At 38.5% G+C, this 27,829-nt stretch overlaps 1 long non-coding RNA gene across 17 annotated transcripts in view; it reads left to right on the top strand.

Annotated features, from left to right (window-relative positions):
* The window catches only part of LOC123855860 (uncharacterized), a 456,844-nt gene that overhangs the window by 264,413 nt on the left and 164,602 nt on the right, over window positions 1-27,829 (top strand). For 4 of the 17 annotated variants that reach the window (XR_010412974.1, XR_010412977.1, XR_010412968.1 and 1 more), the window contains one exon: window positions 21,837-21,955. The exons of the other annotated variants lie outside the window; for them this stretch is intronic. This is a non-coding gene — a long non-coding RNA (uncharacterized LOC123855860). The remainder of the gene's footprint in view (window positions 1-21,836; window positions 21,956-27,829) is intronic. 17 annotated transcript variants of the gene reach the window in all.

Raw genomic sequence — 27,829 nt, 5'->3', positions numbered from 1 at the left:
TTTATGATAATTTCCCCATATCTACTTAAAACTCTTTCTCTTATGATTGCATTATTAAAGTGGATTTTTTGCCCTTGTTGGCTTATCTCATTAGCATGTGTTTATCATATATTTTCAGGGTAATTACCATTTTGGAATAATGCACGCAACATTAAATGGATTCCCTAGTTTTAAAAGGTGTCAAGATAAAGGCGGCAGCGTTCACCCCTCCCCTCTCTAATCCCCATCCCCTTGAAAGACTACAAAAGACATTTTGATTTCTTGTCACTTGGGTCAATTGGATAATGGCAAGGATAATATGCCCCCCTACTGTGTGTCCACAGTTGGTCCTGGTAGGAAGAAGAAACGATGGGAACATATTTCTACAGTATTCTCATTTTCAATGCCTCTGTGGTCCATCAATGAGGGTCCTGATTTCTGGACTTCAGTATGGACAGTATCCTAATTGCGATTTGTACGTGAGGGGGAAATCTCATTTTTTTTTTAATCCTCTCTGAGTCAGAATGACAGTTTGATATGAAAGTACAATTTAGGGGAAGGATGATTTTTGAGTTTCTAATTAACTAAAGTGATAAGCGATACTCCTATTTGGTCAGTGTCCAAATAATTAAAATGGCTCCCCCTTTCTCCATTCATAAACTTACATGTATGAAGCTGGAGCTTCCGTTCTCTGCCATCATGAAAGAGATCACTGGAAGTTGTTGATGTACCTTCTGAGTTGTCAAAAAACTACCAAAGAACACTCTAGGTATATTTTACCATTGTATTTGTACAGCTTAGCACTAGATTATTTGAGATCTGTTATCAATTTATGGCATTGTTGGCATTTGTTAGTTTATCAGAGGGTAATGAATCAGAACTAAATTTTAATGCCTTCTCTCTGTTCCTTCTTTATAGTGTTTTTCTTGTCATTGTGTGTTGTGGTTCCATTAGAAATCTTGGATTCGTTTTTTTAAGTAACATAAATTATAGAGAATAATTTCAGCCTGTAACATAGATTTGAGTTATAATCTTGTTGGAGACACAGCATTTGAAGAACCAAATTTAAAAATAATGATCTATCCATACACAAGGATGAGAATATCTTCAATTTAAAATATGCGACTTGTTGGTTTGATAATAGTCAATAAATATATTTATCATGACATTTTTAATTCTTGCAAAAGTCCAAAGCATATGTGTAACTTTCTAATTTAGGGGGTCTGCAAAGCAAGAGAACAGAGTGAGAGTGGCAGACTAATATATTCATTTGACAAATTTCTATTGAAGGCCTCCCTTGGTCTAGGCACTCTGGTAGGTACTGAAAATATAAAGGCAAACACCGGATCCTGCTTCCAAAAAGTTACAGTTCAGTGGAGCAGACAGATGAAATAGAACTAGGAAAATGAGTAAGAATAGCCACAACATGTAAATGAAATGAAGAAAACAAATAACGGTTAATACTTGGTAAAGTAGTGATGGTGTAAGCTGATTTTTAAATATAGAGTGATCTGCAAAGGACTATAAAGAAATCAGATTGAAGCTGAGATACGAAGGTTGAGAAGCAGTCAGCTAGGTGAGAGGCAAATGCAAAGGTGGGGAGACAGGGCTGAGTTTGAAATTTTAGTGGACTTCTTAGAAGCTGTTTTGGTTCGTACATATGAGCAAAGAGGGAAAAAAGGAGGGGTTAAAATCACTGCAGAGGGGAGGGAATACATGACACAGGGTTTGGAGAGGCTGAATATACAAATGGACAATGGCCAGATCATATATAAAAATAGAACTTTGACCCTACAACTGACCCCTTATCTATAATAAACACCCCAGGAAGTCAGCCTGCTACCAATCAGACTTGCAGGAAGCCAGATTGCTATCTCCAGAGACAATCCCAGAAGCTCAATGATAACTTCTGTAATGATTGGCCCCAAATGTCCAGGACTTTAACTGGCAGCTCTCCTAACTTTTGTTCTCACTTCCAACTTAGGGCCAACCAGAGAAAGCCAAACAGGTACCCCCAACCAATTAAATAGGATGCCTCCCTTCTAGTTAGACTCCCTGTAGCGTCCCCATGCCCACAGTCTACAAGAAGGCACAGAAACCCTCCCTTTTTCCATCATAAAGCCTTCCCACTCCTCCGCCAGTTGGAGGCTCTACCAAAATGCAAGTGATGGCGGCTGACTCCCTTGCTGGAGCAAGGTCAGAATAAATAGCCCTACTTTGCTCACAGGGTTGGTTGGTCATCTTTGTTGATGCCCACACTTTAGAGGTGAGAGTAAAGAATCTGAAGTTTGTTCTCAGTGCAGTGGGAAACCCTGGAAGGATTTTAAGCAGGGGAGTGACATGATCGGAATGACACCTTGAGTTCATTTGTGTGGGTATGTTCAGAACACATTGTACTGGGGTAACAGAAGACAAGAGAGAGACATAATGGGAGGTTACTGTGGTGGTTTGGGTAAGAGGAGATCTGGCGAAGGCTGATGGCCATAGTAGAAATGGAGAAAATCGGCTGGATGTGAAATATATATATTTGAGGTGCAATCATCCATTTATAGGAATAGAAAGTAAACAATTTGATGAGTCACTTCTCGGGAGTTGGACTATGTTCATGAGATCTATTTAAGCTCGTTACAGTTAGAAAGGACTGGGGAACTAGTTAGTATTCATGAGTCGTGTGGCATCTGAAATAATCGGAATTTCAGGAACTTTTGACTTAAGGTCTAATCAGGTTTCTACTCCCTGTTTGTGTTCACCGTTTTGACTCCACCTCTATTTCTGACCTTTTCTCTAGTCCTACTGTGCTTCTAAGCCCCAGGTGGTCCAGATAACCTAAAGCAATCCATGGACGGCATCGTGATTTAGTATTTCAGCAGAGAAATATGCCCCCTGGCCCTGCTTCTGTGGAGCCAGTTATACACGCCTGTGTGTTTGTGAAGTGTCCTTGATAAATACCAATAAGAAAACACTAATGAAGAGACAAACTCTCAAACCGGTTTTCTCTTGCTGAGGGTTAAAAAAATATATCTACCTTGAATCCTGAAATCCAGGAGGATTCTCATCAGCATTTCTGCTCTGTCTTTCATCTCTGAGGAACTAAATCCTGCAGCTTATTTGCCCAAATTGATGTGGGAAGGAAGATTCAGAATGGGAATAAGTGTGTGAAGAGGCAGCCGGAAATGCCAGGGGAAATATCAGATAGTATTTTATTGCTTAAAGAATTCGTTCAACAAATACTGTGCTAAGCTTATGTGTTAAGTACTGATCTTGGCACTGGGGATATAGTGGTAAATAAGATAGGCTAAATTCCTAATCTTGTGGCATTTACATACTAACAAATATATAAACAACATGAAAACATGTAAGTAAATACAGAGATGTTATCATTTAAGATAAGACAGAGTTACTGTTCCAGAGAAAGGGTAATTGGGAAGGACCTAGCTGAGAGGGTGAATACGGTTTATCTACAGCATAGAATAAACTCAGCTATTGAAAGGATGTTTATAGAACATTAAAAGAGGTGTAACATCATTGCTCTTCAGTGAAATACAAATCCAAACTATAATGAGATACCATTTCATATCCAAAAGAATGGATAAAATAAGAAATATTGAGAATACCTAATGTCAGTGAGGATCTGAAATTACTGGAATGTGTCATGTTTTGTTGGGGGGGAGGTTGTACAGTGATATATCCACTTTGAAAAACTGGCAGGTTGCTATAAAGCTAAATGTATACCTGCCCAATGAGTCAGAAATAAGAAAATATGTCCACAATAAGACTGGTACAAAAATGTCCATAGCGTCCAGGGCCCCTGGGTGGCTCAGTCAATTGAACTTTGAACTCTTGGTTTTGACTCAGGTCATGATCTCCGGGCCCTGGGATCGAGCCCCATATGGGGCTCCAGGCTCAGCAGGAAGTCTGTTTGGGATTCTCTCTCTCCCTTTCCCCTTGCCCTTCCCCCCTAACTCACACATGTACACACCTACTTTCTCTCTAATGTAAATAAATACATCTTTAAAAACAATTTTCATAACATCCTTAAAAATTAGAAACAGACATGTGTCCACCAACAGAAGAAAGTGCAAATTAACTTTAGTATATCCATACAAGGGAATACTCCTTACTTATAAAACGGAACTATGATTTCAACAACATGAATGAATCTTAAAAACAGGTTGAACTGGGTGCCTGGGTGGCTCAGTCGGTTAAGCGTCTGTCTTTGGCTCAGGTCATGATCCCAGGGTCTTAGGATGGAGTCCCACATCAGGCTCCCTGCTCAACCAGGAGCCTACTTCTCCCTTTACCCCTCCCCCCTCCCCCTGCTCATGCTCCTCTCTCTCTCTCTCAAATAAATAAAATCTTAAAAAAACCCCAAACAGGTTGAACTAAGGAAGCAAGACACAAAAGAATGCATGCTCTATGATTCTGTTTATGTGAAATCCAAGTTCAGGTGAATGTATTCTATAGTCATAAAAATCAGAAGGGTGATACCTCTGAGGCAGTAGTGGTGGTAATTGAGTGGAAACAGGCATAAGGGAACTTTCTGTATTTTGATTTACATTTTCGGTATATGAGTATATAAAAATAGCAAAAGTCACTGAGGTGTGCCTTTTTATTGTATATGAAATAGTCCATTATAGTAATAGAGTGCAATAAACTAAAATAAAGTAGATTTGGAAAAGAAAAATGATTTATAGAAGGGGAAATGTTTGCTATATACTTACTGTCAATAAATAAGAGAGCTACAAATTTGTGTGTAGGGTATGATCTAATCCTACCTAATCTATGTAAAATGCATGGAAGAAATGAGTCTAGAGGAAATTCACTGCACTGTTAACAACCATGATTAACAATGTTCCTGGTAGGGTTATGGATGATTGTTACTAAGCATCGTTATGACAAGTAGTTGATCAGTTAATTTAAACTCTGTTGAAGCAGAGAATCAAAAGAAAAATACATACGTATCATAAATATTTTATTTAGATTTTCAAGCAATAAATATTTATTTATTTCCTGGACTTTTCCTGAAGGATACAGGCCTTTTTAATTTATTGATTGATTTTTTTCAGTGAAGTTTTGCTAATTGGACGCCACATTTTTTTTTCTTATAAAAACGGTCCCATTTTGACTTCTTTAGTAAGGCTTAAAGAGGTTTTGGAAACAATCTGAGTGCAGATTATTATGATTAAAAAAAGTTATTATACCCACACTTAATTCAACAGCAAATTTTAATGACTTATCTTTATCGAGTCTTTCCTAAGAATTCAAATTATCTTTATAGACTCAATAGCTCTCTTTTCGTACTCATATTTTCTTGGTTTATGTGATGTTTAATTATACTTTATAAACACATTAATAGGTACAACTGACATAAATGAGTTTATGAATAAATAACTTATTCTGGCAAGCATACAAATCTACCTATGAGGGGAGACGTTGCGAATATGTCAGAGATAGACCTACTGACCACAAGCAAATTAGGTATGTCCTGGGCAGCATTTTTAACAGAGAAAATGGAGAATGTTGAATAATTTAGCAAGTCTGTTAAGTGGATATCAGTTAAGAGAATTCTACTAAACTTTTCCGATTTTCACATTGATCAAATAATTTGCCAATCAGAAAAAGCAAACATTTACATTATGTAAAGTTTATATTCTTAGCAACAAGAACATTAATAATACAAGTAAAAGCCATTTTAAAAATGATTATTTGAGAGAATTCTCTAAATTTTGAAACTGTGAGATTACCTCATGTTCCTAGGACTCATTTGACATATTTTTACCTCTGAATTTTGGGAAAGTGAAACACAGGAAAAGGAGAATATTGGCAAATCCTCTAGAACCTGAGTGCAGACTTTTCAAGGAGGGGGATCTGGGGTTCTGCCCTAAAGACAGCTTTGGGAGGATGGCCTTTAGGAAATATGAAAACGTATCAGCCCAGGGCCAGTGTGTGAATTTGTCGGTGCTTTGGGCCATAGCAGAAGGACACAGTACAAAATGAGAAGCAATTCATGGTGGACCAGGCCTTCACTTTGCTTCTTCATGGACTTCTAGAACTTAACATTTATGAGCCTAAATCCTGACTTACAAATTTCAAGTACAGTTATCCAACTTAGAGGTGCTATTGTGTGGATTAAATGAGATAATTTATGTAAACCAGTTTAGAAAAGTGTCCAGTGTGCTGGAAATGTTTAAAAAAGCCATTCTTATCCCTAAATCCTACTCCATCCTAAATATCCCTTAAAAGTGTTGTCCAAGGCAGATGGGGAGTGACCCTAGATGTTTTATTTGTGACTGTTCTATAAGAATACGCTCCGCATGTCCCTGAGAAATACAGGTGAATTTTCTCATTGCTAAAACCTATGGAAACAGGAATTTTTGAGCAGGTGAGAGAAAGCAGGGCACGTGCACATCGGGTTCTTTCTCTGCTCCTGTTTACTGATCAATTCAGTGTTCCACTGAGGCTTCCTGCCTCTACGAAACTAGTGCTCTCCTTTCCCCAAGTCACATTCAATGGCTTCCTATCACTAAGTCTGTGGACAATTTTAGTGCTTATTTTATTTCACTCTTAATGGCATCGGAGAGTTTTGATTACCCTTATCTTTTTAACTCTTTATATCTTTTGGCTTCTGTAACAATTCTTATTTCTGCTTAACTTCCTGTCCGCCTGTGGCTACATTTTAATCTTGTATTGACAATGCTTTCCATCCCCATAATACTGTTATTTGTCAAGCATCTTTATTACTCCTCGCATGTCCTTATTTTTCAAACCGTTTTTGAATGAGTTTACCTGTTGCCATAGCTTCAGCAATGCCATGATTTCTGATGACACCCAAAGCCTGCTGTTAACCAGAGATTAATTTTAGAATTTAAGATCCCTGCCTTCTGGGCTCACAACATAGATGTCTCATTGGTTGATTGAAACATAGTCTCATTTCTCAGCTCCATCTCCATCCAGCTACTTTATGAAAGTAGCACCTCTTCCTGTATTCCCTATTTTGTTGAATGACAAATCAACAAATGACTATCCAAGACAGAAATCAGAGAGTTCTTTTTTTTTTTTAAAGATTTTATTTATTTATTTGACAGAGAGAGACAGTGAGAGAGGGAACACAAGCTGGCAGAGTGGGAGAGGGAGAAGCAGGCTCCCTTTTGAACAGAGAGCCTGATGCGGGGCTCGATCCCAGGACCCTGGGATCATGACCTGAGCCGAAGGCAGACGCTTAACGACTGAGCCACCCAGGCGCCCCTAAATCAGAGAGTTCTTAATCTCCTACTAAACAACCAAAAAGCCAAACTGATTTACTTCTTCTGTACTTATTAGCTCTACCTACCCGAGTTCACAATTTCAGGCATCCACCTCACCTCAGTGTAACTCAGGAATCTACTCTGATGAGCCTAAACCAATTGTTTTCTCATCCCCAACCCTACCTCTTTTCGTTTTAACTTCCTGTTTGAGTAAGAGCCTTCAAGGACCTCAAGCCTTCCTGTTGCTTATGTTTCTCAGGTTAAACACATTGGCATTCTTTTTTCTGCAGTTATTGGCAGGATTCAATAACTTGGCATTTAGTGTTGCTATTTGTGCTATTTACACTGTGATTTTCTTGATGAGAGGAACTCCATCCTGCCTACATTTCAAATTTCACATGCAAAACATTTTACTTACATAATCACAAAAATAATTTAAATTGAAATATCAATATAGCTTTCCTCATACCAACTAAAGTTGGCCTCTGAACTCCATCCTGCCTACATTTCAAATTGATAGCTATTTGTGGTATATGGATAAATCTTATCATCATGTAACTAAACCCAGCTGTGCTCTTTTAGATCCTCTATCAATAAAAAGTTTCTAATTGTGATAGAATGTTTCAGAATTCCCGTAGAGTTACAGTTTAATGAGTTTGTCTGACGACTATGATGAATTCCTGTACATGAGTTTGTACACATGTTACTTTGGTAGTTTAGAGCCTACTTGCCCCAAATCATACAGTATTTGGTTAAAATAAAAACTGGGTTGCAGAGCAAACACAGCCAAGTCAAAGACTAAGAATATATGTGAGGATTTCTGCTTTAGAATAAAGAGCTTGGCAATTAGCTCTGTGATATCCGAATACAATTCATGCTAAGTATTGATTCTATAGGCTTGAATGTGACCAAAGGCTGAATCAGAGTCAGGAAAGTAGTTAAACTATTGAAAAGATGGCCCATATTACAGAGAGAAATGGAAAGAATATTTGTTCTTCCATTTTAATTGCTTTTGACATGGGAAACAAATCTTAGCTCTATCTCAGATTGTTAACCATTGAGGATTTTAAGAAAGCCTTAGAAAAATAAGAGAAAAATTTTAACTTTTTTTTTGAAAAACTAAATTGTAACCTTCTCCCCAAGCTACTCATTTGCTTTTCATGTGAAAAAAAAAAAATGGTATTGTTTGAAGATGATGCTTAACTAATATTGAAAATATCCCAAGAAAGAATAATACCACATGTGAGTTTCCATTTCAAAGAGGATGTCAGACTTAGTTGTTAAAAACAAAAACAAAACTTATTTATATTCAAGTATCAGGCTGGAACTTTAGTGCTGTTGATGGGGTGTGTGTGTGTGTGTGTGTGTGTGTGTGTGTTTGGTTGCCATGCCAATAACCTGCCCTGAGTCCACACATATCCATACATTAATTATGTATTAATTAATTATTGGATAATTTCACTCATATCACAATCTCAATTATCTAAGAGGGATGATAGTCATCATTATTATGCATTTCTATGTTGACTTTGTCATTGAAACTAGACTTGGCCCAGTTCAATTAAAGTCTAGTGCCTGAAATCACCAAGGGGAGAATGCTCAAATTTCACATGCAAAACATTTTACTTACATAATCACAAAAATAATTTAAATTGAAATATCAATATAGCTTTCCTCATACCAAATGATTAAGATGAAAAATATAAAATCCAACGTATGTTAGGGTTTAAATAAATAGACACTGTTATATATTCAAGGTTGAAGTACACATTAGTACAGTAATTTCAAAGACAGGCCAGAAATACCAAAAGCCTAAAGAAATATTCCAACTTCTAGGATTTAGCCCAAGGAAACAACCAGAAGTATGAAAAATAATTATGCATGAAACATAAAATAATATTATGTATAATTTTTTAAAAAATTAGAAGTGATCTGAAGTTTGAATAATAGAGAATTGATCAAGTTAGTTATGTAACATCCACAAAAGCAAAACTATTATATATGGTATAATATGGCATAGTAAATAAAAGCATGAGTGTTTTTTGTTACTTTCTAATTTGTTTGTTTGTTGGTTTTGTTTTAAGAGAGAGAGGAGGAGGAGGGGCAGAGAGAGAAGGAGAGAATCTTAAGCAAGCTCCATGCCCAGTGTGGAGCCCCATGCGGGGCTTGATTTCACAATCCTGAGATCATGACCTGAGCCAAAATCAAGAGTTGGATGCTTAACTGACTGAGCTACCCAGGCGCCTCAGATGAGTTTTTAAGGTTGGATAAATAGTCATTGAACCTATAATGTGTTATTGTGTTCAATCATTGATTAAATTTGAGTTAAAAATCTATATATCTTTGGGGTGGTTTGGCTGGCTTAGTCAGTAGAGCATGTGACTCTTGATCTCCAGGTCATGAGTTCAAGCCCCATGTTGGGTGTAGAGATTACTTAAAAAGGAAGTCCTTGTATCTTTTCAGAGGTTCCTCTACCTGCCCTATTGACAATGGACTCTTCCTAAACAGAAGTCATCACCTCTGAAGTGTGCTCCTACGAATAGTATTGCAGTTGCAAAATATAACTCAGACTACAAGTTATATACACAGAGATAATACATATTTTATTTTATATATTAATGAACAATCTTTCTCATCAACCTCCACCTGCTGGTGAGTAAGAAAATAAATGTAACAATTTTGAATTTATTATTAAGCTTGAATCTAATAATTTAATCAATCTCTTTGGTAATTTCAGGAAGTATTTCAGATATCTCTGTCTTTTGTGCTTCTCCAACACTTCTGCAAGATGACCCCATGGGAGAGGCAGGATGTATGCCATATTATGGAAGGACAGGAGTCTGAGATTGCCAAACTCCTGATTTTTTACACTCCTTGGGTACTTAAGCTCAAAAAACCAGCAAAGCCAATAGTCATGGAGAAAGAAACAAAATTTCTGTGAGTCATTAAATGCAATAGAGATATGTGACATATCATATGAGTCATTGTTGTAGTCTACTAGGGCTGCCATAGCAAGGTACCACAGACTTGGTGGCTTAAGCAACAGAAATCGATTTTCTCCCAGTTTTGGAGGCTAGAAGTCCAAAATGAAGGTGTCAGCATGGTTGGTTTCTTCTGAGGCCTCTCTCATTGGCTGGTCGATGGCTATCTTCCTGTGTCTTTGCATGCTTTTCCCCTCTGTGTGTATCTGTGTCCTGATTGCCTTTTCTTATAGGGATCCTGGCCATATTGAATTACAGCCTGTCCATATGACTATATTTTACCTTAATACTTCTTTAAGGCCCTACTTCCAAATACAGTTGCAATCTGAGGTACAGGGGGTTAGAACTTCAATATATGAATTTTGGTGGACAAAATTCAGCCCATAGCAATCATGGTCCTATGTTTTATGGGTATGAGATCCAGAACATACATTTGACAATAATTCAGAGCATATTTACCACCATGTAAGAGTATTGCCCAAATTTATAAGATACTGTCTGCCTGCCTCTGGGTGATGTTGAGCATGGAAGGATCAATGAGTATCTGCTGATCCCCTCATTTCTTCCAGTAAAATGGGTAAATTGTTCTTTGTCCAAAAGGAAAATGGTTTTTGAAATACCATTTAGTAAGTTCATGAATGCTGCTGCTATTCACAGTTCAGAACAAGAATCATTCTCAAGAGGGAAAATTGCTACCCCCCCATAATAGAAAGGGTTCAGTGTAATCGACTTGGCTACGTAGGTCCCCTGACAGACGCCTATGGCTCATGTTTTTCTCTGCTCCTGGCGTATGAGACGTACATTAGCCAGGTCTAGTTTTGTGAGGGAAAGTCCCAATGCTAATCCTATACATGAACTCTGACTTGCCAACATGGCTACTTTGTTTTTTGTTTTTTTTTTAAGATTTTATTTATTTGAGAGAGAGAGAGTGAGAGAGAGCATGAGAGGGGGGAGGGTCAGAGGGAGAAGCAGACTCCCCGCCGAGCAGGGAGCCCAATGCGGGACTCGATCCAGGGACTCCAGGATCATGACCTGAGCCGAAGGCAGTCGCTTAACCAACTGAGCCACCCAGGCGCCCCCAACATGGCTACTTCGTAACACATTTAGCAAGCACTGGGATAGCCATACAAAGGTCATCTCACATCTACGTGTTTACCGGGAGCATCCTGCTTAGTGAGGGGTTTGAAGAGTGATTAACGTCTAAGCATCGGTAGTCTCACATATAGGCTTTTCCATCTACTTCTCCAAATCTTCTTTAATCCATTTTCTATCTTGTTTTTGAAAGGCCTTTGGCTATTTATAGGCAACCTATTAGCCACTATATCTCCAATTATTGCTATAGCTCTCTGCCTCAGGCCACATCTCCTTTCAGGCAAAGTCAACCAAAAACTCTACTGCTCAAAGATTAGCCCCCTCATTTCTCACTATGTTAAACATACGCTTACAAAATGGCCCAATAATTCCACTCCTAAGTATCTACCCAAGACATCTGGAAGCACATGCCAATGCAATGATTTGTGCATGAGTGTTCTGAGTAACTTTATTCATAATAGCCAAAAACTGGAAACAACCCAATGTCCATTGATAGGGAAGACATAAACAAATTATGATGTATGCATGCTATGAAATACTACTGAGTAACACAAATGAATGAACTGCTGATTCATACAGCAACATAGACGAACAACACAGATGTTATGTTGGCATAAAACCAGACAGAAAAGAAGGTATACCGTATGATTTCATTTATGTGAAGTGCTAGAACAAGCAAAACTAATCTAAAGTAATAGAAGTCACAGTAGTGGTTCCTTGTGGTAGGGAGTGGTCTTGGGGAGATGGGCTATGAAGTACAAAGAACTTCTTTGGAATATAGGCATGTTATGTATCTTGATTGAGATGTTGGTTAACATGGACATTTGTTAAAACTCATCAACCTGTATACTTAAAATCTGTGGGATTTATTGCATGCGAATTATACCTTAATAAGGTTGATTTAAAAATGAATTCTGTCCACTGGGATTTCTCCCTTTTTCACTATCATTCAAGACGATCCGTGAGTGGGGCTATAATTACTGCAAGAATGTATATCCAGCTGATGCCAACATTTAATAAAGTGCCATCTGCAAACAAGGCTTGAATGATTTTCTTCCCAGTCATAGAGTTTCCCCCAAGGCCCTGTGTGTGGATTTGGGGAAAGATGGCTGTGTGACAGGCACAATGGGAAATGGATCCATCTGTTATGCAAAACATTTATGCCTTCATGACCTTCTCAGGCCCCACCTTGTGCCTGTTACTTCTACTTGGTAATGAGAAACTGCTGGGCGTTCAAAGTTTTGTGGATTGAAGCATCAGACGATACCAAGTTCATTAGGAGTGGTGCAGATCATCAGCTACCGCTTGTTCATGTCCTGTGGGCATGTGTTCACTCCGTAGTAGAACTATGAGCAGCCAGGCATTTTTAAAAATGATTTGCTCGTAAATGTGTAACTGGTTCAAAACCCAGGTGTCACTGCTGTGATTCCCCTATCCAGTTGTGCAACTGACTCCATGCAGTATTCCTGTCTGCCTCAGAGACTTTAAGCACAGCGGGGCTCTCTGGTCATAAGGAGCAACTGGCAAACCTACGTGCCCTAGATAGATTTCTCTTCATATAGGATATTCTCCATATTCACAGCTCTCCTGGTTACTCAGAAAACAGTATCAAACAGCGTCCTTGACTCTGGCTTATGTTGTTCCTAAAACCCAAAGAGGGCCTTACATTTCTGTGCCATTTAGAAGTAGACAGTAAAATATGTCACTTCTGGATACATCGGAGCTTCAGTGATGGCAGGCCTTGACTTTTCTTTCAAATTATGTCTTGGATTCCAGAACCTAAGTGTCAATCCAAGATATCTAGAGTGTTTGTTGCTGCATGCTCTCCAAGTCCTATCAATGTGATGCTATCCATATGGTGGAGCGATATAATATTGTATGAGAAATGAGGTGGTTGAAGTTTTTGCAAACTGAATTATGACATAAAGCCAGAGAACTGATCAACCTTGACATAAGACCATAATCACGTATCATTGTCCCTTTATCTATATCCCTTCTAAATCAATCACTGTCTACCATGTTCCAGGGCATGTGCTCATTTAATCTAGTAAACAGGCTGCATCTTGATTTTAGCAGATAAAGTTTGCACAATCACCCACTGTAATTTCCAAACTTTGATTTTTTTCACAGTGGCTATGCATGGGTTTAACATTTGGGTGTTCTTGCCCTTGTGCCCCTATGCTAGCAGGAGACACTAGCCCACTAACCCGGAGACTCAGGAGGCAGGCAGGTGATTAAGATGACCAGTCAAGTACATTGCACCAATGACCAATGTGTGTTCTATATCTCCACGTCAAAAATATGTAGAAGCATGACCCAAGTGGTGTGAGTGTAAGCCACATGTCTCACTATTACACTTGGTGATTCATAAAATTTTTACCTCTGTCCCTATAACTATTAGCCTGGCTGGTTTAGAATTCTTAGTACCCGAGGAGTATGAAGGAACCCAGAGTTCAGCAATCTTAGTACTCCCAGCTCCTCCCCAACTCACAGCTTCCTCTCCAGGAAAATATTATAAGACTGACTTAATATCCACTACCCCAAAGTCAGGGGTGAAGTACTGGGTTCATACCAGAAACTTGTTCTTTTTGCTTAGAGCAGAACATTTTAGTTCTCCCACAGATCTTTACATAGTTCCAGGACACTTGAACATCTGATATTCTAGTTCACAGAATATTAGAAACAACAACACACTAATGGCATGAGGGAAATGGAGGAAAACGACTCATACTCTTCTGGTAATAAACAAGAAAAATATTGCTAATACAAATTAAGAATTCAGGCTGTTTTCCATAGGCTTTCTACGTGTTCTAAATACTCTGCAATAAATAGGTATTAGTTTTATACCCATAAAAAAGGTATTATAAAAGTCTTCTCCAAAGGCTTCCCTGGTACTTTATATTTGGGAATATATCCTTTAGTTGTTATTGAGATATATAGAGAATAATACAAAATGAACATTGACAATTATGATCTTGAGACATTAAGCATCAACAGAGTTACATTTATTACCTTCTGTGTAAATATGCCAGCAAAGAGTGAAATATATTTTCAGATGTTTTATGCAAGAGAAGTTTCTTTAAATATTTTTGAGATTTAAAGTATATTTTTATTTTATTTTGTGAATGTGCTTACACAAAAGAGTTCATTCTCCATTGATCATGGATAAATAGAGTATGATTGTATTCATTAAATTCTTAGTGTCCTGTGCTTGACCAGGGTGTGAAGAAGTGCTGTATTGGAGTTCGTTGTGTGTAGAAAAGTTCCTTGTCCCTCTTCACACTGGGCGAAGGAGATGGATATAAGCACAGAGATAACTACTAATTTTAGGATGACTATAGGAATATAAGCAGTTGAGTCATACAAATAATAAATGATGTAAGATTAGTTAGGAGACAGATTTGGCTGCTGTAATAGAGGTCTAAAACAATAATGGCGGAAGCAAGATAGAATTTAGATCTCTTATATAAGCTCCAATGGCAACTCTGCTCTGTAAAGTCATCAGCTGTTTGGTCATCTCTTTTCATGCTCTGCCATTCTAATGGTTTTGCTCTAGTCCATGTGGTCCAAAAGGGTATGCCCCTCCTCAAGAGTGTGTGACACAGAAGTTAAATACATCATTTCCATTCACATTCCACCTGTCACATCTTAGTCCCACGTCACACCTACCTGCAAGGGAGGTTGGACAGTGTAGTCTTTCACCTGGGTATTCATGTGCTCAGCTAGAAACAGGGAGTTCTGTTGTCACGGGAAGGAAGGGGAGAATGGATATTGGAGGATGACAGGTAGTCTGCTCCACAATTATTATGGCTGTAGATGGTAAGAGAACCCCTACTGGACATGTAACGCTTGGGCTTTGATGATTGAGTGGAGTCAGGGTTGAACCAAGTGAACAGCATGGAAATGTGCAAGGGATGGGAAAGATGCTGACAAGTTCATATGATATGTCAAGGCTAGTGTATCTGTCGAAAAGTTGTAACAGAGGGTTGAAAGATGAAAGTGGAAAAGCAAATTGCGTTTGTATTATAGGGGCTCCGAAAGCAGATTAAAGAATATATATATATTCTTTATATATACATATATATATAAACTATCCATAGGAATATAAATATATTCTAATCTTGGAAATATTCTAAATGGAGCAAAGTTAAATGGAAAGTTACTCCAGTAAGATTCATTTGACTCTGGTGTGTTATTTGGCCTGGTGAAGACACAATGGGGTGCAACTGATCAGGCACAGATGGAGAAGGATATGAATTGGTTGGTAAAGCAGGGAGGTGTTTTCCAAATACAGAACTGGTGGGCCTTGCTCACTGCCCCCTGTTTTGGAGACAAAGTAGGCATCATTGATGTCTCCAGGGTTTCAAGCCCAGTTGGCTGTGGGAGAGAGCAGTCCAGAGGGCAGCACATTTCAGGGAGAACATTATCAGCACAGCTATAGTTTAAAGTGAGGGTGCATTATCCAAGGAGAAACATCAAGAAGGAAATTAAGGATGTGTGGCTGGAGGATGTGGAGGATGGGTGCACACACTACCTCCACCACCAGTCAGATGAAATGGGAATAGATATTCTGAACAAAAGGCTGGAATCGAAGGAATGTGGGCAGCTCTTTTACTCTCTTCATAAGCTCCTGTGCCCAGGGACTTAAAAGATGATGATGTCTGTGCACAGCAGGGAGGAAGAAAATTATATCTCGACGTAAAAGAGTCAGGATCCTGAAGGCAATTAGCGTGGAAACAGAAGGTGGCAAGCTGGTGCTGTCCATCGTTCCCTTTTAAGCCTCCTCACTCAACCACACTTGAATGATGATGGTATCTTAACTCAGGGGCAGTGCAGCTCTGGTAGAGATACTGATCAGAAAAGAGCAGTGGAGGAAAAGCTGTCTACCCAGCCTCCTTCACTCTGGCTTTGGGAGCACTTGGCTACAAGACTTTGAATGAGGCTTACAGTACTTACTTGAACATCATCCATTCACACCACCTCCTCCCTTGATGGGTACTTTTGACACACACATTATAAACTAGGGACTGTGCTACTAAAAAGTGCTATAGAAGAATTCTTGATCATCTCAGTCCAAAATTGATGAGAGAAACATTTATCAATTATCCTTGATCGTTACACAACAAAACTTTTTTTTTTTCATAGAATTATGGCAAACTTATTTGGTGGTAAAATCAGACCTGAATTCTTGTAAGGATATTTATCATTTTTTTTTTAATTTGTAAAACCAAATTTGTGTGAACATTTGTATGTTTCATGGTAGAAATTATACTGTTTGATAATGAATAGTCACCCTATTGGTGGTGGTGTGATGCATTTCTGATATCCATGCCATATTATGTTTTCAAAATCCCCAAGTAATTCAGAATGCTGAAACATGTCTGTCTCTGAGGATTTGGGAGGAGGAACTATGGATGTGTACCTTGTAGGTTTCACCTGTTAGTGTTATTAGGTAGAAATAGAAATATGATCTGTCATTATATATAACATTATATTATACTTATATAATACATTATATTATAGATATATTTTATATAATATATATCATGTATTTATATACATATGCATGCATATATATATATGTTAACATATACATATAAAATTTCCTCCTGTTGAGCTCTAGCTTTGGGCACAGTCTTGCTAAAAGTTGAGGAAATCCAGCAAACTCATTCCTTAAGTTAGTTCTCTTAGCCGCCTGTGAGGCCTGCCAGAATCTTCAGAGATGCTCTTAATACACAGCGTTAACCAGGGAATAAATGATTGGGTCTGCAAAAGGGGACCTGGGATCATGGAGAAACTGTGTTCAGAATCCATGAGATGCACATTCCCCTACCATTATTTCTTCCACCTACAAAAATACTCTCCCCTTTAGGTATTTCTGCTCCTCCCCAAAACTAGTGTCCTCCAAGCAGTATGTTACATATAACCTTTCTATGCCCTGCTTTGTACCTGTGCTCAAGAATGCATTTTTTTTTCTTTTCCTTTTAAACTCAATTAATTAACATATAATGTATTATTGGTTTCATAGGTAGAGATCAGTGATTCATCAGTCTTATATAACACCCAGTGCTCCTTACATCACGTGCCCTCCTTAATGTCAAGAATGCATTTTTATCAACCTGTTTATCTTAAGTTGAAAATGACCGGTAAGGCTTAACTGTTACTTATTTTGAAATTTACATACCATGGGGAAATAGACATTAAATGAATCAATTATTACTAATTGTGGCATTTCAAGAATCAGTCATTTGGCTGGAGGAATTTTGGAAGGAGTGAGGTGAGCACCTCCTCTGTGTCCCTGAAACCATACCATTATTAGGATCCTACTATTCTTAAGACCAGATCAGAGGAAACTGAGTATTGATGTGAATAATTTTTAAAAAATGGATGGCAACTTGGTGGATGAATTAAGTTAGATATAGTTCAGGGTTCTGATTATAAAGGAATAGTGAGTAATTTTACAGCTGTGTAGTAATCTATATCTGCAGACATATCTCTATATGTATAATCTTTCTCTGTAAGGTTCTATCTATCTATCTATCTGTCTGTCTGTCTGTCTGTCTATCTATCTGTCTATCTATCTATCTATCTATCTATCTATCTATCTATCTATCTATCTATTTATCGTGTGTGTGTGTGTGTGTGTGTGTATGTTGTTTGTCTCTGAAAAGCATCTCTGAGGATCATGTATGATGTCTGAGTACTCGCCAATACCATAAGCAGCAAATGAGCATAAAAGGAGAAGCTCATGTTCCAAGTTCTCATTTTCTGTGACTCTCTCTGAGAATGAAGCAGCACAGACAGACCCTAGATCTGTCAGAGGAAGGTGATCCACGGGTCTGTCCTTTCCGCAGCATGGGAAGACAACCCTGCAAATCCTGCTGTTACAACGAAATAGCCAAAAACACAGTCACCCCTGCCTTTTGCAGCTGGGGAAGTATGGAGTAATGAGTTGAAAAATCTGCTCAGAATTGAACAAAGGTTTGCACTTCACTTCACACATGAGCGAGCGAACATTTACCCTAGATCAATAACAGTTCAGCAAAGTGGTGAGTAGCACTCCACCATGCTTCCTAGCCCCCTCCAGCAAGGACACTGCAGACCATAGTCTATTAAACTAATTTACGGGACGTGGTAGGAACATGCCTTTTACCTGGCTGTAGCGAGGAGTGTGGTGGGCGAGGTGCCCTCTGCCTGCCATGCTGGGCACGAGTGGTGCATCATCTGTCACTACCCTGCTGGCTATTACAGCGCATTTTGTAAGAACCATCACGCTTACATTTCAGACCTGCATGATGACTTTTATTGTCCCTATTACCTGAAGTCTTAATTTACGCCTTTGCAGCTTTATGAAATACATTGTTTGCTTCATCTCTGTCATGGGCCTCCCTTAACATTCAAGGCGATATATTATCACTGATCACTGTGAGTCCTAAGTTATCTCACATCCTGACAGAAAGAGCTTTTTTATCCCCTTGTTTTCTTGAGCCAGCACAGTATGTAGAATGGTTTGGTGGTGGGTGGTGGGTGGGGGAAGAGAAGGATTCTGTCACGGATATGATTAAGCAATGCCCGAGTGTCATGGTTTTTTTGTTGGTCAAAAATCTGTTCCTTTTTATTCTCTAGTTTAATAATTAGTTGCGTTGTACAATGATGAGTATATAAAACTCTTATGGTTATTTGATTTGACCATGAGATGAATAAATGGAAAAAAAAAAAGACTCAGACTTAAAATGAGGTTGTGGGGCGCCTGGGTGGCTCAGTTGGTTGGGCAACTGCCTTTGGCTTGGGTCATGATCCTGGAGTCCTGGGATCGAGTCCCACATCGGGCTCCCTGCTCGGCGGGGAGTCTGCTTCTCCCTCTGACCCTATCCCCTCTCATGTGTTCTCTCTCATTCTCTCTCTCGCAAATGGATAAAATCTTAAAAAAAAAAAAATTTTTTTTTTTTTAAATAAATAAAATGAGGTTGTGGTGGAAATATTAATAGGGATCTTATTCAAAGAGACTTCCTATTGTTTTCTTCCTTCTCTCTTTTTTTTTTTTTTAAAGATTTTATTTATTTGACCGAGAGAGTCACAGTGAGAGAGGGAACACAAGCAGAGGGGGTGGGAGAGGGATTATTAAACCATAATGCAAAGAGAATTCTGAAGTTTTCTCCAAGCAAACATGAGAGCTTTCTAAGTCTGAGAAGTATCCACTTCTATAAATCCTTTAAAAATGTTGATGAATAGTTGACTGCGGCTTTGTGATTGATAAGTTTCACAGTTCACTTTATGGGCAGTTTAATTCTTTAGTATTTTTATGTGGGGAACTTATAAAAGGGAATATGCCACTGTTCCTTGAGGAATTTCTGTTTATACTGAAGTATTTCGTATAATCCCAAATATTTATGGTGGGGAGAGGCACCAGAAATTGAGGAAAAAGCATCAGTTGTCTCTGATTTAGTCCTTCTTCATAGCATTTTATTGTTTTATAGGAAGATATATTCTGATGGTTGATTTCTTCAGCTACTTCCTACTTATGGGCCTAAAATTTTGGGTTTATCCTATTCCATGTTGGTCCTACATGATACTCAACAACCTATTTGATTAATTTAAGAAAACTGACAGATTGATCTAATTTAATTGGCCTAGAAATTAACTGATTTAATTGGCAAACCAAGGATCTTTTAGGGGTGAAGAGTAACTAGACAGTACACAAGGGATGGGCATTTTTCCAGGACTTGAAGAATCATATTCAAAAGAAGATATGCATCAGAACATGAGAAGACACACTGGAGACTGTTTTTATTTGGCAAGCAGTGTGACTGACTTGAATTTGGGCCAACTAACTGTCCCTTAAAGATTCCTGAGAGAAACCGATGTGCCCATAAATCAAAGAGAGGAAGTCAGGGCTTATTGCAAGGACGAAACCTGGATGGAAGTTGGTATGGAATTTACTTTCTTCAATTTTTATTGGGCCTTTCTTTGAAAGAAAGGGAAGGCATGATTTTTTGTTGTTGTTGCTGAGTTTGTATGGTTCTGACAGGGGAATCTAAACAGAATTTAATATATACATATATATATATAATATATATTTAAATATATATATTTATTTATTTTAAAGATTTCATTTATTTATTTTAGAGAGAGAGGGAGAGCGGGAAGGTGAGTGGGGGGAGGGGCAGAAGGAGAGAAAATCCCAAGCAGACTCCCTACTGAGCACGGAGCCCGCTGTTGGGATTAATCTCACAACCCATGAGATCATAACCTGAGCTGAAATCACTAGTCGGATGCTTAACTGACTGAGCCACCTAGGCACCCCTGCTTTATATTGTATTTTGAAGATATTTTATCGTGAACATACAGATTTTGAATTATCATCTTCCTGTTGTACTGGGCACATGGTGAATCATCGTGAAATATTCTGTTTCTTTAGTTATTCTTCTTGCCTATTGTCAACTCTGTCTGCATTGGTATGGTTGCTCCAGCTTTCTTTTGGCTAGCATATGCATGGTGTATTTTTCCATTTTGGCTTACCATTTTGTTGTCCTCATATTTAAGGCACGTTTCTTATAAGCAGCATGTGGCTTGCATTTTATTTTTAACCACCCTGATAAATTTAGCCTTTTACTTGGAATTATCTAGTCTTCAATTTCTTTTACTTTAGGTTTACTGAGACCACCACCATTTCTCTGTTTTTGAGTCTCAGATTCTGTCCTATGCCCAGAATTGAGAAAGACCTCCAGGGGAAATGCAGCCACAGATAGTCTGTTTCTGGTCTCCCCCAGGGTTTTCAGCTGGTGTGTATCTGAGCTCTGTCACCTTGGTGAGCTTTCTTCTTCTGTATACCAGAAAACTGCTTAAAATTTTCCTCTGTTTTTCAGAAATTTTCAGTATAGCTATAAAGCAACCAACCCTACTCTGTCTACTTCAACATTTGGCAGATGGCTTGAGGGGGAACGTAGCTGTGTGTTGAGGTCCTTCAAAGCCTCCAGTTCTATTACTGCTTTCCCGTAGCACCACCAAAAGCTCTGCTGATTTCACTGTCCCCAAGCAGTGACCCTCTATCTGGGCCAAGCCTGGACTGTCAGCCCCTAGCATATGCTGAATGTCAACAGTTTCCTCAGGGGACAGACAATTGCAGCTCATTAGCTCAACATCGAGAGTTTCCCCCTTGAACAAACTTTTAGCTCTCGAAATCTCATTGCTTCCACAGCTACATGAGGGGTCATTTAACATATATAGTCAGAGCCAACCTTAATTAGTTGTTTTTGTGGAGTGCTTTTCCATTGGAACCTACTCCATCTTCTCTCCGAATTTTCATTTAAACTAAAAGAATTTCTGCAGTTTAGAATTTATTTGTATGCCAAGGAATTTCACGATTACTGTAGAAAATTGGAAAATGCAGAGAGGAAGACATTAAAGATGCTGTTGTGGTTATCTGTAGCTGTGTAACAAACGACTTCAAATCTAAGAGGTTTAAAAATCGTTTTAGTTTTACTCACAGTTTTGTAGGTCTGATAATGTTCAGTTGACTACTTTGTATCCATTTTACCAGGTATCATTTTCAAGATGGCATCCTCATTCATGTGGCTGGTGCTTGGGGAGACTTGCTCTGTTTTTCTCGCCACATGGTGTCTTATCCTCCAGGGTTTTTCATAGTGTGGTGGCCTAAAGGTAGGTGATCTTCTTATTTAGTGACTCAGGGCTTCTGAGACTGCAAAAAAGGATGTCGATCCTCTTAAAAGCTGGCATGAGAACCAGGATGACATTGTTTTCATCATATTCTATTGGTCAAAGTGGCCATGGACCAGGTCAGGTTCAACAGGTTCAACAACAGTGGAAATAGGCTCTACTTCTCAATGGGAAGAATGTTAATTTGCAGACATCTTTTATCTGCTGTGGTCCATTCAGAGAATCGTTTGCAGTATCTTGGCGAAACAGAATAATAATGATAGCTAACATGCGTTGAGTTTGCTCAAAACACATTGTGTTTTGCTTCACTTAGTCATTACTATAATGCTGAGGTGAGGACCTATGAATATATGAAATGTTTTCATTAGAATTTTATTTTATTTTATACATCTATTTATAGTTGACCCTTGAACAAGGCAGGGGTTAGGAGTGCCGACCTTCACACAGTCAAAAATTTACACATAACTTTTGACTCCTCAAAAACTTAACTACTACTAGCCTACTGTTGACTGGAAGCCTTACTGATAGCATAAACAGTTGATTAACATGTATTTTGTATGTTATATGTATTATTTACTATATTCTTACAACAAAGTAAGCTAGGGAAAAGAATTTGTTATTAAGAAAATCATAAGGAAAATACGTTTACAGTTCTGTACTGTATTTATCAAAAAGAATCCACATGTAAGTGGACCTGTGTAATTGAAACCCATGTTGCTTGAGAGTCAACTGTATTTAATTATACAAGTAAACATGAACACATGCTTATTAGAGAAAAAGCTAAACTGATTAGAAATTTATAGAAATTTATATCTTGGAGTGCCTGGGTGGCTCAGTGGGTTAAGCGTTCGACTCTTGATTTTGACTCAGGTCATGATCTCAGGGTCATGAGATCGAGCATCACTGGGTCTGTGCACTGGGCATGGAGGCTGCTTAAGATTCTCTCTCTCCCTCTCCCTCTGCCTCTTCCCATGCCCTCCCCCACCCCCACTCCTGAGCTCTTTCTCTCTCTCTAAAAAAAAAAAAAAAAGAAATGTATATCTTTTCTCAGAGATGAACATGGTCATTAATCTAGTGGGTATCCTTCTAGAACTCTCATGTCTGTGTATTTGCTACCATAGCCCACTTGACCCTGATACCTTTGGTGCCAGATGCAGTTAGGCAGAAAATGTGGATTCAAAGAAAATGTGGTTCAAAGCTATGATCCAAACAAATGAAAGTAAGAAAGCCTCCCCTTCACCACTTATTCACGTTTCTTCCCTTTCATCAGTAAAATATTGTTAGCTGTTCTACATTCCTTTGATGACTTTCAGATGCTTCAACCTACAACACGGTTTCTGGTCCCTAGAGACTATTTTGTTTCATCACTGTCATTGGTCTCTAAGGCATGTCAGAGCGTAGGTGACCAATGGAGTATTTCAAACAAGAGTAATGTCAAAAAGTTTGCCATCATATGTAAGTGCAACTTATCATCACTTAATTACTGAACAAGTCTTAGTGTTAAATAACTCCCTTAGAAAAAACTGATTCTGAGCTTTCTGAGACTTTAATACATAATCTATTTATTTTTAATGTGATTTACATATAAAATGAGTTTTACCTTAACATTCTTATGTATAGAAGTATTCAAAAATTTCAGACTAACGAAGCACATAGAGGAAAGCAAAATTGTTCATAGCATTATTTTGTTTTAGGATTATAAATCAGCACATGTTCAACAAGCCCGTGTCATCATGAGGGAACTGCCTTCACCAGATTCCTAAATAAGAATTGCATGCCTTCAGGCAAAACATAATTCTAATGGCCAGTTTTAGTTCTGATTCATGAAATCTAGGTTTGTATTGTTTTGTAAAGTATGTTATTAATTGTAAAACCTACTAGCAACGCTTCCTGCTGTGATGATTTTCAAAATTCAAATATCTGTGTCTCTGATTTGGTCTCCTTTAGTCATACGTCCCTGTGAACTAGAACCAGACTTTGTTTCCAGGAGGCTGATCCTTTGATCTGAGCACTTGGTCCCACCTCCTTGGCCCTTCTTGGGTGTGCTCTCCGTCATTTATTTTCCTCCTTTTCTTGAATAGGCAAACTCTTTTCCTCTCTACAGGACTCCTCAGTTTTAAGTATTCCATCTTTCTCCTCCCGAAGTCAAGTTTAATCTTTCTTCATGTCCACTGACTCTGTAGGTGTGTCTTTTTCTTTCTCTCGCCTGTTGAATTTCCTGGAAGAGTTCACTAGCTGCTTCTGTTGCCTTTTGTCCCTCTACTCCTAGTTCAGTGTTCATTTGCAACACCAGGCTTCTCAACACTGTTGATTGCCCCTGTGTGTGTGTGAGCGCACTCGTGTGCGTGCGTGTGAAAATCTATTTTCCTTTGGCTTTCATGCCATGACTCCCACTCTCCTCTGATGGGACTTCTTCCTCTGTGATATTTTTGCTGGCTCTGTGTATTGTCGGCCAGGAGTCTGTTCACAGAACTCTTCTCATCATAAACACCACTCTCCTGGAATAAGTTCATCCACTCTTAGTGCTCTCACTTCTATCTGACTAACACAACTTAAAAAAATCTTTAAAAAAATAATTATGGACTTACAAGAAATTGCAAAGATAGAGAAGTTCCACGTACCCATCACCCAGCTTCTCCATTGGCCTCATCTTACATAATTTTAGTGCATTATCAAAACCAGGAAAATGAATGACACAAATGATTAATTAGACTATATATCTTACTGGGACTTCACCACCTTTTTCATGCACTCATTTTTTTTTTTTTTGCATGTCTTTGTGTATAATTTTATCATATTTTATCACATATATGGATTCATATGACTGCCATTATAATTAAGATGCAGAAATATTCCTTCATCACAAAGAACTCTCTTCTGCTGCCTCTTTATACTCACACTCTCCCTACTCTTCCCTAACCTTTGGCAATCACATGTCTACCCTCCATTGGTATAATTTTGTCATTTAACAGATTCCATATAAATGGAATTGTACAGTATGCAACTTTTTTCGATTGGCTTTTTCACTTAGCAGAATATCTTTACGATCCATCCAAGTTGCTGTGTGTGTCAGTAGTTTTATTTTTTTCTCTTATACTGCTGAATAGTAGTCCACTGTATGAATGTACCACAGATTGCTTCATCATTTATCCATCGAAGGACATTTGGTAGATTTTAGCTCTTACAAATAAAAGCTGCTATGATCATTCATGCATAGTTTTCGTGTGAGTCTAAGTTTTCACTTCTCTAGAATGAATGCCCAGCAATGACATTGCTAGGTCCCATCAGCAATGTGTGAGTGATTCAGTTTCTATACATCTCCACTAGCGTTTGATGGTACCACTATTTTAATTACCATGTTATAGATGTGCCATGGTATCCTGTATTTTTAACTGGCTTTTCCTTAATGCCTAGCAATATTGAAGACCTTTGCATGTGTTCATTCGCCATCCATATATCTTCTTTGGTGAACTGTTCAATTTATCTGTTTTTTTACTGTTGGATTTAGGTAGTTCTTTGTATACTCTGGACATGAGTCTTCTGATGGATATGTGATTTGCAAATATTTTCTCCCAGTTGGTGACTTACCTTTTCAACTTCTTGACATAGACTTTTAAGAGTAAATGCTTGGGGCGCCTGGGTGGCTCAGATGGTTAAGTGTCTGCCTTCGGCTCAGGTCATGATCCCAGGGTCCCGGGATCGAGTCCCGCATCAGGCTCCCTGCTCTGCGGGGAGCCTGCTTCTCCCTCTGCCTCTCTCTCTCTCTCTCTGTGTCTGTCTGTCATGAATAAATAAATAAAATCTTTAAAAAAAAAAGAGTAAATGCTTTGTTTTTTTCTTTTAATTTTGATGGGATCCAACTTATCAATATTTTTTTTTATGGACAGTGCTTTTGGTGTCGTATCTAAGAGCTCTTTGCCTAAGTCCATTGCAAAGATTTCCTCCTGTGTTCTCTTCTAAAAGTTTTATAGTTTTACATTCTGCATTTAGATCTATGACCAGCTTTGAGTTAATTTTTGTATGAGGTGTAAGGTTTTATTCAAGGATAGCTTGGCGGGGGCTGCTATGGATGTCCAATAGTGGTAGCACCATTTGTTGAAAAGACAATCCTTCATCTACTGGATTGCTTTTTTACTCTTGTCAAACATCAATTGGACACATTTGTGTGGATCTATTCTGGGTTCTCTATTTTGCTCCATTGACCTACCTGTGTCTATTACTCTGCCAATACCACATGGTCTTGATTACTGCGCTATATAGTAAGTCTTGAAACTGAGTAGTGTGATTCTTTCCACTTTATTCTTTTTTTCAGTGGTGTTTAGCTGTTCTAGTTCCTTTGTCTTTCTGTATAAATTTTAATACATACTGGAATAACACATCTTTAATCTTAACCCCTTCTCTCTTGAGTGGAGTTGGCAGATTTAGCAAAAAAAAAACAAAAACAAAAAACAGAATGCCCAGTTAAGTCTGAATTTCAGGAAAGCAGCAAGGAATTTTTTAGTTTATGTATGCCCCACATATTGCATGGGGCATACTTATACTAAACAGTTATTTGTTGTTTATCTGAAATTCAATTTTAATGGTGCATCTTGTATTTTATTTTTTTCTACCTTGTATTTTGTATTTTATCTACCCTTATGCCTCAGAAGAAAGAAAATCTTTTTACATGCATGTCATGCAGATAATATCTTTTTAAAATTTTTATTTCCATCCTTTTTTTTTTTTTAAGGACTTATTTATTTATTTCAGAGAGAGAGAGAGAGAGAGAGTGCAAGCAGGGGGAGTGGCAGAGGGAGAGGGAGAGAAAATCTCAAGCAGACTCCATGCTGAGTGCAGAGCCTGACGTGGGGCTGGATCTCAGGACCCTGAGCTGAAACCAAGAGTTGGTTGCTTCAACAACTGTGCCACCCAAGTGCCCCTTTATTTCCATCCTTATACGTGCATCTCTTTCTGAATTTCCCATCACATTTATGGCCTTACCACCCACCTGAGAGCCTAAGTTTAAAGATGAGACTTACCTTCAACTGATCTTATCTTTCACACCACATCTCATTGGTCACCAAGTGTTTTGTGCTATTGACGCATCTTGTAGGCGTCTCCTGTCCTTTCTGTGTCTATTTTTATGAATTTCTTCATTCTTATCATTTCTCTCTGGGATGCTATCTTAACTTTCAGAGTCCTCCTTCTCCAGGCTTCCTCTGTATTGGCTTCCTCTCTACTCCTCTCCATATCATAGAATTTCTTACACCAGGGCCTTTAGTCTCCATTTTTTGGTGTCTCTACTTCTCTTTCCTCATTTTCACTTTCTAACCTCTTCTGCCTCCTTCCAGAGTTACTGTGTTTGGTAGTACCATGAGGGCAGGTATGTCTGGACTGGTGTTTCAGGATTAACATCAGGGTCTAGATTATCAGGAGAGGGAGGCTGGTTTCATCGTGGCATGTGTTTGGGCCTGAGAGTTCACTGAGACTGAGGCTTTGCACAGTAGGAGTCATAGATGAACGTATAAGTATGAATAGTTATGAAGTGGGGAATGTCTAGACAAGAAGCCCCACTACAGTGTAGGTTGGTATGTAAGAATGGTGTCATAGTGTGTCCAGTGAGCCTCATAATTCACAGGGCCCATCTTTAACACCAGCACTGTGTGGCAATAACAAAGGCAAAGGGCAAGTGGGGAATGGGCTCACACAGTACCATGCATTACACTGTATTTATTCTCTTCCTTGAGCACATTTTTTTCTGCAGCATGTTGCATTTGCCTTAGCAGAGCACTGTTTTGTTAACCAATTCACATTTCTCCTGTTTCTTTAAAGAAGCACTTCCATCCTGAGCACATAGCTAGAGTGTCACTATATTCA

The sequence above is a fragment of the Mirounga angustirostris genome, unplaced genomic scaffold (assembly GCF_029215605.1).
Source record: "Mirounga angustirostris isolate CCGP_5_RB_7025 unplaced genomic scaffold, mMirAng1.0.hap1 SCAF_7, whole genome shotgun sequence".
Taxonomy (NCBI): Eukaryota; Metazoa; Chordata; class Mammalia; order Carnivora; family Phocidae; genus Mirounga; species Mirounga angustirostris.
Note: the sequence above shows the minus strand (reverse complement) of the source record. Positions and strands in the feature narration are given on the sequence as shown.